This window comes from Bufo bufo, chromosome 6, assembly GCF_905171765.1.
Source record: "Bufo bufo chromosome 6, aBufBuf1.1, whole genome shotgun sequence".
NCBI lineage: Eukaryota > Metazoa > Chordata > Amphibia > Anura > Bufonidae > Bufo > Bufo bufo.
The window spans coordinates 196,227,562-196,238,961 of NC_053394.1; positions in this window are offsets into that span (position 1 = coordinate 196,227,562).

The following is an 11,400-nucleotide window of genomic DNA, read 5'->3' on the forward strand; positions in this document are numbered from 1 at the left end:
GTAGTTGCACTGATGCACAGAACCCAAACACCGCCAGTCTCAGATTACTGCATTGCAAATAAACATGCAAGATATAGAGAGGGGCAATTACAAAACCCTTAGGGAAGCCCTGGCACTAACACATCCCCAGGGCCTGCCCAAATATGTGTCTTTCACTCCACAACAGTTATTCACCATAGTGAATTTACTGCCTGACCCTGAGACCCACCCAATGCCATTTTACAGGAAATTGTCTCAAGTGCACCAAACCTATGGATGTACATAGTCTGATTTGCAAAGTATAGTGGAGAATAAGACCGGTGAATACTGCTCACTGATTATTTATTTATTTATTTATTTTATGCACTTGTATAGCGCTACTATATTTCGCAGCGCTTTACAGACAAATGGACAAAAGCTAAATTAGCAGATCATTCCACCACATTGCAGGAGAGCTACGGGGGATCAGTTGACCCCCACCTTTTTTCTTTTCACAGAAATGTTAGTTTCTGCTGTGTTAGTTTAATAAACTGTCTTGCTTCTTGGTCTTTGTGGTTTTCACTCAAATTATGTGACACCCACGGCTGCTGGATGTCTGACAATAAAATTCTGCACTGATTCATATGAGCAAGGGGATTCGCTGCAAACCATTTTGCACCTCATCCCCGATACTCTCTGGGCCAGAGGACCCCAGGATATCGGATGCCTCAATGTCCCACCAGTCACTGTCACCCTAAAGGACCCCAAAGTCCTACCATACAAAGAGACTGGACCCAGTAGCCAGGGCAGCCCCTTCCTGTGTCAGAGCTGTACATGCAGCCAGTGCCCTGCTGGCCACCACTTCTGATATAGTACTAGGCCACCCCCTCACTATCCTAGCACCACATGACATTTCTGCCATTCTCCAACAAACACAACCTAGGCATCTGACTAATCAACGTCACCTATGGTTGCAAGGTAGCCTGCTCCTACCTGATAATGTCACTATTCAAAGATGTCACATCCTCAATCCTGCTGCTCTTCTCCCTCTTCCAAGGGGGGAGTATACTGGAGAATCTGAAGATTTTATTGATCTACAGGCACACTCGAGCTGACACCCCTGAAGTCAGAGGAAAAGCCCTAGCTGATCAAGCAGCAAAGCAAGTAGCAGTGAAAGAGGAAGAAGAACAGCCCTCACAAGTCTTGATGGCAACAGAGTCCACAACAGACCTAACACAGAAATCAAAAGAGGTCTCCTGGGACCTGCTAGTCCAGTTACAGAAGCAGGCCACGCCACAAGAAAAATTGGATTGGCTAAAAGAGTCAGCCCAAGAAGAGAAAGAATCTGGACTGTGGACACAAGGAAAGAGAGCATCTCTGCCCAAAGCTCTCTATCCTCTGATAGCTTCAATAGCTCATGGGCCCACCCACCAATCTAAGACCATCATGAAAGAACTAATAGACAAAATATGGGTGGCCCCAGGGATAACCCCTGTCCTGGTGAGGCATACTCAGTCTTGCCTCATCTGTGCACAGTGCAACCCGGGAAGAACTGAGCCTACACCAACTAAATGTCTCCCCAAAGTCCAGTACCCGTTACAACGGTCAAATTGACCACATCCAGATGCCAATGTGACAAGGGTTTCAATATGTGCTAGTAGTGGTAGACTTGTTCTCTGGGTGGCCAGAAGCCTACCCCGTCCGAAATCAGACAGCCACAACAACTGCTAAGAATTTAATGCAGGAAACTGTTTGTAGGTTCGGAGTACCTGAGGTCATTGAACGTGATCAGGGCCCAGCATTCACTGGAGTCTGGAAGATGGTAGGGTCACACTTAGCCTATCGCACACCCTACAGACCCCAAAGCAGCGACAAAGTCAAACGACTGAACGGGGTACTGAAGTCCAAGATGCTGAAAATGACTAGGGAGACAGGGCTCAGTTGGGTACAATGCCTGCCAATAGCACTATTTTCAGTTAGACACACCCCTAGGCCTCCACACAAACTGACTCCATATGAAATTTTGTTTTGGACAGGGCCTAGGATGGGGCAGTACTTCCCACAGCAATTGCAAATACATTATGAATCTGTTGCAAAATATGTGATTGCCCTGAGTAAACAATTGTCTAACATACGTGCACAAGTTTTCTCTTCCATTCCAGATCCTAACTCCCTAGAGGGAAGCCACACTCTCAAACCTGGAGAGTGGGTGGTGGTCAAGAAACACGTCAGAAGCACCCTCGAACCACGATACGAGGGACCTTACCAGGTGTTGCTGACCACCCCAACCTCTGTGAAACTCGAAGGGAGACCCACCTGGATCCACGCTTCATATTGTAAAAGAATGAAGGCTGTCCCATCGTCCCAGGAACCATAAGCCATGAGGATTCACATACTGATCATGACTTTGACAGTGGGCATATCTGCAGTGTTCAAGCCACTGGGTGATGAATGGGACAATTCACTGATACGGCACCATCAAATTCTAGTCCAGGGGTTGAATGAGACACTCATAGATTGTTGGATCTGTACCCACAGTCCCGTGAGTTCAACCAGTATGCCTAATTTTGCAATACCCCTGGAACTTTCTGAACTGATTGACTTGTCTAATTCTACCATCTTTCTCACTAGCATACACCAAGTTAAATCCAGTACACACAAGGACAGGGAAGTGGCCTTACCTGTCGCAGTGTGGGCAGATGCCCCATGGCTCATGATAAACAGATCAGGACCCTGGGTAGATTATAGCTCTACCCCCTGGCAAGAGGGACACTGGGCTAATGTCACATGTTTTCCTAGCTGGACACACTGTTATTGTCTCCAAGTACAAACCAAAGGTATGACATTTAGTCCACACATACACTCAGGTTGCAATGATTCAAAAACAGACAGCCACGTGCAGTGTATTGGTGTAGATGCTGTGAACAGAAAGGATCTGCCCTGTAACAACCGTACTGTACAGGATCTCCGGACAGGTATATTAGCTAATGACACCGAAAGTCATTCAAAAGGATATGAGTTGGCGAAAGGGACACAATTAGCCAAACTAATTACCCGATTATTCAATGGCACAGCAGTAGCAGTTCCAGACGACATATACTTAGTTTGTGGACACAAAGTGTACAAATGGTTATCCGAGAATGTCACAGGACTGTGCACCATCGCCAGGCTTACTCCTGCCACCTTTATAGTACCACACTCTCAAATTGACATAAATGCAGTACCTAAACACACCTTGTATCGTAGGGCCGAAGATAACACACCCAGACCAAATGGTAAGCCACATGTAGTAGAGATGAGCATTTCCAACAAAATTGTTAGTTCCATATATCCCATGATAGTGCAGATGTGGGATCATTTGGTGGTGGCAACTGATTATCTAGATGATCAAATATGGGAAGTGATGAGACTTATGAATACCTCGAACATTGTGCAAAACCAGTTAATCATTGTCACCAACCAACACACATTAGTTCTAGATTATGTTACAGCTAAAGATGGAGGTATGTGCCAGGTTGTGGGACCCTCTTGTTGCCATTACACGCAGGGTAATTTGCAAGTTAAGATGGGTCTAGAGAAAATGGCGGATCTAAGGGATAAATGGCTGGACGCACATAAAGCTGGTAAAGATACATGGTGGTCTGATACCTTCTCTTTCCTCAACCCATGGAAATTGTCCAAGTAATATTGCAGGTAGCCCTAATAATATTGGTGATATATGTAGTGATTAAGCTCGTTCTTATTTGTGTGACCCGCTTTTCAAAAAGAATGAAGAAAACTGATGAACGACCTATCATGCTTCTCTACGATGAGGAAGAACAGAAGGAAACATCGTTCAACACAGCTCCCCCTCCTCACAATGATGCCTGGCTGAGATAGGGTGAGATGAATCCCAGGGTATTACCACAAGTCCGAGCAACCGGGAGCCTACCTATAAGGGGTAGGTTGTCGCCACTGCAGGTGAAGAGGATACAAATGGTATGCCCAGGGGATTCGCTAGGCGAAGGGAAAGTCTACAATCAAGTTTCCAAGGGGGGACTGTTATGGACCATTAAGACAAAATGGATACTTGCTTGTTGAGGACTATGTTTAGCTAAGATGGCGGCCAGGCATTCAGCCAACACCTATAAACTAGAATCTTACTTTGTGTTTTATCATGTGCTTCTTTGTGGTTTCCGTTCAGCTCAAGCAAGCAGTTTTCAAAGAAAGAAGAAGTAACGGTTTCACTCACCAGCAAGGGGGGGGGGGGGAACTTCCTCTTGTCATCAATGTTACAGAAAAGTTAAGAGTTTATAGCCAATAGAGAGGATACACGCCACCTTACACCCCCCCCCCCCCACTCTTTCCTGTTCTAAAACCTATATACTGTCTGCTGTTCCTCAAATAAACCAGAGATCCTGTTATAACTCCGAGCTGTGTGTTGTCTCAGTTTGATCTCTCCGTGCACGTACATTAATTAATTTGGAGCAGTACATCAACCGAACTGGCAGCTTGGCCAGAACCAGAACAGTATTAGATATATCCAAACAGTGAGCAATGTCCCTTCTATGACATCTGTTTCAGAATGCAATGGCACGCTAATGCAGTGACTAGGAACGGGTTTGCTGATGCCACTTTAATGCAGTGGCAGGGTCAGCTGGATAATATATCCTGTATTTGTCATGACGCCAATTGCAGCGTGCGCAGGGTACTATCCCAGAGCCCTTCCAAGGTGTTATAACGCACGTCCCAGATTAGGAATTCCAGAGTGGTGTAATGGCCTATAATGTCTCTATTGCTTGATGTTAGTTGTGTCACGGTGTCTCCTACCTTGGTACGGCCGGACTCCTGGCTCCTGGCTCACTTGCAATAAATTTGAGTGTAGTGATAGTAGGAGTAATAGAGGAATTTTGCTGAAGAAATGATGTTCAGACCTTTAGATGAAGTTCAAACATTTCTTTACTTGAAATAACTTTCATCCAAGGGGTATATGGCTTTGGTCTCTCGGTCCCAGCAGGTTTTGGTAATCATTGGCAGGAATGAGTACTTCTGCTTTAAATGTGGAGCTTGCAGGATAAAAAAAACGTCTGCTTGGTAGCTCTGTAATTGTGGCAGGGTTAGCTTCTGCACTTATCTGGTACCTCTTGCTTTGTGGGGACAGACTAGCTAAAAGGGAATTGGCTTCTCTTAGTTAGGCACTGGACTTATCTCACAGATGGGTTCTCAGGAGATGCTTTCTTCCTGGAACTCTGGAGGTTGTCTTTAGTTTCTGCTTTTCTCATCCAACTGAGCTGAAGGTGCTCAGACTGGGAATATGGCCAAGTCTCACCAGAAACTAGGTCATTTCTGTCTTCTCCTGGACACTATCACACTTTTTTCCTCTGGGGGGGGGGGGGGGGGGGGGGGGCTACTCTACTCTAACTTCCTTCTCCACCCATGCTGCAGGATGTGGGACCAGCCCACCTCTCCACAGAGGGGGAGCTGAGCTGGCATAATCCATTCCAGCTCAGATATACTAAACTGTAACTTATACCTGCCAATGTGTTGCTGCCACCTACTTGGTAACCAGGAAAATTACATGAACAATTGCATTTAACATGGTTTTGTATGCTCATTTGTGGAGAACATAATATAAATTACATCGGATGACAGTATAAAGGCTCTTAGAAGATAGTACCGGGGTAGAGGCGTGTAGCAACACAACTCTGGGGTGTTACATTAACAGCACCAGGAATAATATTATTGAAGAAGACTTGTGAATAATTTGCTGAAGATTGGTGATTCACAAATGAAACTGAATTGTATAGCTGCAGCAGAACTCACAAACAGCAATGGCTGCCTTTGCCTGTCTAAATAACACACTGGCTGACTGAGTCTGACACCTATCTCTCTCTCAAATCTATTGATTTTTTTTGTAAATCTAACTAGTCTCTTCTCTTCTAGTATGAGATGTACTCACTGACACTAATAGGGTGACCATATTTTGGTTTTCAAAAAGGAGGACACTAGGAGAAGGAAGTTGCATGGGGCAAATGGACAATTACACTTGGCGGAAGGTGTGTGTGTGTGAGGGGTTAATTTCAAGTAATATTTGCCACTATGTCAATGTGTATGACATAGGGCCACCAAATTTTTCCCTAATCATGTTACTGTGTTAAAAGAAAATCTACCTGGCTTTGGGGTATGCTGTCCCTGTAGTTCTTCCTATATGCTACTAGAGGACGTAACTAGCAGCAATGAGATATAAACTGCATTATAAAAGATGTAAATCAATGGTGTGTTCTAACTTCTGCAGCTGCTCATCTTTGTTTTGTACACCATACATCCAACAAAATGAAGATCAGCAGAACACTCCACCATCCATTTACATCTCTGTATAACATGACCTATTTCATCACACCTCTGCTGCAGCTGGCAATACAGGCTGCATTATATAAACATGAGATGTAAAAATGAATAGGGTGTTCTAACTTCTGCTGATATTCCTTTTGGATGTATGAGGTGTTCTGTAGCCTGCTGCAACCAGTCCACCATGCATCAACCCCCAAATTCATACAGACCCTAGAGTAGCCAATAAATTTATATAGACCCCAAATCGGACTCCAAATTCATACAGAACGTAGATCAACCCATACATTTATATGGACCCAAGATCAGACCCCAAATTCACATATACCATAGATCAGCCCATATATTTATACTGACCCCAGGGCCAGCACCTGCAGAAGAAGATTCACTACTCCCAGCCTTCTTTCCTCTAAGACTACATTCTTTTCTTTAAGACTAAATTCAAATAATTCAACCATTTTATTTAGGTCCCAAGAAGAGGAAATGTCTGGCCAAAAGAGGATGTATGGTCACCCTAGACACTAATGCACTTTCTATCTATATTTGGTGTTTTACTATCTCCAGGGGTGCACCTAGCGAGCCCACTCTGCTCAAAGAGGGGGGAGCTAAACTGGAATAAACTATTCAAGTCTAGGTATGCTAAACTGTTACTAAGGCCCTGCTGACGCATTGCTGCCACCTGCTGGTGTACATGAAAATTACATCAAAGTATCTTTAATAAGGATTCCAATGCACATTAGTGAGGATGTGATGTTAAATTACAATGGATGACAATGCAGATACACTTAACAGGTTGTAGCGGGGTTAAAGACCTTTGTAACATAACTCTTCAATGTTACACTAATCTACGATACGTAAAACACGATACTAAACAAGAATGGATTTCATGGAAGGATACCACAGAGGAAACCACTGCTGTCCAAAAAAAACATTGCTGCACGTTTACAGTTTGCACAAGAGCACCTGGGTGTTCTACAGCAGTACTGGCAAAATATTCTGTGGACAGATAAAACCAAAGTTGAGTTGTTTGGAAGAAACACACAACACTATATGTGGAGAAAAAGAGGCACAGCACACCAACATCAAATTCTCATCCCAACTGTGAAGTATGGTGGTGGGGGCATCATGGTTTGGGGCTGCTTTACTGCGTCAGGGCCTGGACGGATTGCTATCATCGAAGGAAAAATTAATTCCCAAGTTTATCAAGACATTTTGCAGGATAACTTAAGACGATCTGTCCACCAGCTGAAGCTCAACAGAAGATGGGTGTTGCAACGGGTGTTGCAACAGGACAACGACCCAAAGCATAGAAGTAAATCAACAACAGAATGGCTTAAACAGAAGAAAATATGCCTTCTGGAGTGGCCCAGTCAGAGTCCTGACCTCAACCCGATTGAGATGCTGTGGCATGACCACAAGAAAGCGATTCACACCAGACATCCCAAGAATATTGCTTAACTGAAACAGTTTTGTAAAGAGGAATGGTAAAGAATTATTCCTGATCGTTGTGCACGTGTGATCTGCAACTACAGGAAACGTTTGGTTGAAGTTATTGCTGCCAAAGGAGGTTCAACCAGTTATTAAATCCAAGGGTTCACATACTTTTTCCACCTGCACTGTGAATGTTTACATGGTGTGTTCAATAAAAACATGGTAACATTTAATTCTTTGTGTGTTATTAGTTTAAGCAGACTGTGATTGTCTATTGTTGTGACTTAGATGAAGATCAGATCACATTTTATGACCAATTTGTGCAGAAATCCATATCATTCCAAAGGGTTCACATACTTTTTCTTGCAACTGTATGTAGTGCTGTGTGTAATATCCATCCATAAATGTCTTTAGCATTGGACTGATACTTTGGTACCTGGCGGTGGGTGGGAGGGGGAGTGAGTGGTATTTTTCCTTAGGCAGCAGAAAGGCTAGGTGCACCACTGACTGTATTGTGTGCTCCTGATGTTATTGTTGGCTAAGTTTGACTCAGAACAATATGTAAAATTGGGGCGGCACTATTAGCATTTAGATATATGCAAAACAATGAGTGACCTCATATCTGTGATGGCTGTTTTAGAAGGCAGCGAAACACTATCAGCACCAGAATTTAAATTTAAATTAAACATTTTTTTAAAATATTGTCATTTGGACACAGACTGAACTATAACAGTGCTATATAAATGCTTGATGCAGAACAATGTGCCAATTTTGGTAGCAGTATTGTTATGGACCATTAAGACAAAATGGATACTTGCTTGTTGAGGACTATGTTTAGCTAAGATGGCGGCCAGGCATTCAGCCAACACCTATAAACTAGAATCTTACTTTGTGTTTTATCATGTGCTTCTTTGTGGTTTACGTTCAGCTCAAGCAAGCAGTTTTCAAAGAAAGAAGAAGTAACAGTTTCACTCACCAGGAAGGGGGGAGGGGGGGAACTTCCTCTTGTCATCAATGTTACAGAAAAGTTAAGAGTTTATAGCCAATAGAGAGGATACACGCCACCTTACACCCCCCCCCCACTCTTTCCTGTTCTAAAACCTATATACTGTCTGCTGTTCCTAAAATAAACCAGATATCCTGTTATAACTCTGAGCTGTGTGTTGTCTCAGTTTGATCTCTCCGTGCACGTACATTAATTCATTTGGAGCAGTACATCAACCGAACTGGCAGCTTGGCCAGAACCAGAACAATTTGACGCCCAATCGTGGGGCTCGAGGATTGGACCCTCTGTTCCCGTACCCCCAGAGACCAGATGAGGAGAGGCGCACTAACGGACACCGGGATCGCAACCCGTGATATGAGGTAAGAAAATTGAGTCATCTTGCCTATAAAGTGTCCCCTGGTGTAGCCTCTTGGAGTTCGTCTGAGGGAGGGGTGCGGAAGCAGTCTGGGACGTCCTCGAGGGCATGAAAGTAGGAACCCCATATGTTTTTTTAAAGTCTTGATGTACTGTGTTGTGCCTATAAGTTGTGAAGACCCTGTTGACAAGTATCACTGACTGAGACTCGGAGTTCTCCTGTGTGCCTGTATCGGAGTTCAGCCCAGTGTCTGACTCAAATCTCCATAAAGGGGACGATCACAGATGGGTGGAGAGCGGTTTGCGGTAGCCCAGAGTGTGCTGACCGGGACTCAAAGGTCTTCACGTACAGTGATTACTCTATACAGAGGTCTTTAGGCGGCTCCAGTAGGTGCGAGAGACGATGAGACAGTACTCAAGGGTTCTTCCTTGATGTATTGTGGTTTATTGTTTTTAATGTGCGACCCTTTGTAACGGAAACACAGACTGATAGAAACCCAAAGGTCTTCTAAAGTACCTGTGTCAATCGGTCACCCCGATGTTGTGACCGAGAGACGACAGAAGGGAGGAGACCGGCCAGTGTCTACCCAGAGTGTGTGGGACATTAGGCTCAACGTGTCATATCGGGTTTCTGTGTTGTCCAGAACAAGGTGAAGGATCCAGAAGATGGGAAATGAGGAAAGTGTCCCGAAGGGCTACTGTTCACCCGAACAGTACGTGGCGGACCGGAGAAGCAAACACCTTCAATTGCTTTTCAATGGCTTTTGTTTCAAGATAACATAATGATTTAAGAAATTTGAGTTAAGAGTTTAAGTGCTAACCCTGCTACATCTATATAACATACCAAAAGGTGGCACACTGCCCTGTTATGTGGCAGACGTTGTTGAATGAGAAAAGAGAGAAGTTAGAGGATGATAAATTGACAGACATGGTCCGTGTGTGGTTGGACTGTAGTAAAGAATTTGAACAGACGGGGGGGAGAACAAAATTTTGATGAGAAAAGACAGAGATATTTCTGTAAACCTGGTGTTGCATTGATACATGACTTGCCACCACCCTATAATGGCGCCGGGAAGAAAGCAGGTGGGTGGACCTGCAAAACATGTGGTCAACAGAATCCCTCCTCCCGTGATACGTGCCTTGCCTGTGGGGCTCCCCACCCACAAAACCACACCTTGGTAACTACTCCCTGGCACGTCCCATCACTTCCCGTGTTAGCTACAGCGCCATCTTGTCCCCAGCCAACGCCCATGAACGGACCTTTAATATCATTCGTTCCGGACCCCCCCCCCCCGTCACTCCTATGTCACCCCTAGTGTCCCGGTGATCTCTATGCTGTACCCGATGATAAACCCGAATGGCACTTTTATGACTCCCTGTTAGATCATGACCCCCACACCCATAATGGTGGGAGGTCAAACAGAAGAGCCCGATCAAACGCAGTCTGACGAGGCGGTAGAATCTGTGTCGGGCACAAGGAATCACACCCTTCCCCAATTGGCACCATGGAACGGGGGTAGTTGCACTGATGCACAGAACCCAAACACCGCCAGTCTCAGATTACTGCATTGCAAATAAACATGCAAGATATAGAGAGGGGCAATTACAAAACCCTTAGGGAAGCCCTGGCACTAACACATCCCCAGGGCCTGCCCAAATATGTGTCTTTCACTCCACAACAGTTATTCACCATAGTGAATTTACTGCCTGACCCTGAGACCCACCCAATGCCATTTTACAGGAAATTGTCTCAAGTGCACCAAACCTATGGATGTACATAGTCTGATTTGCAAAGTATAGTGGAGAATAAGACCGGTGAATACTGCTCACTGATTATTTATTTATTTATTTATTTTATGCACTTGTATAGCGCTACTATATTTCGCAGCGCTTTACAGACAAATGGACAAAAGCTAAATTAGCAGATCATTCCACCACATTGCAGGAGAGCTACGGGGGATCAGTTGACCCCCACCTTTTTTCTTTTCACAGAAATGTTAGTTTCTGCTGTGTTAGTTTAATAAACTGTCTTGCTTCTTGGTCTTTGTGGTTTTCACTCAAATTATGTGACACCCACGGCTGCTGGATGTCTGACAATAAAATTCTGCACTGATTCATATGAGCAAGGGGATTCGCTGCAAACCATTTTGCACCTCATCCCCGATACTCTCTGGGCCAGAGGACCCCAGGATATCGGATGCCTCAATGTCCCACCAGTCACTGTCACCCTAAAGGACCCCAAAGTCCTACCATACAAAGAGACTGGACCCAGTAGCCAGGGCAGCCCCTTCCTGTGTCAGAGCTGTACATGCAGCCAGTGCCCT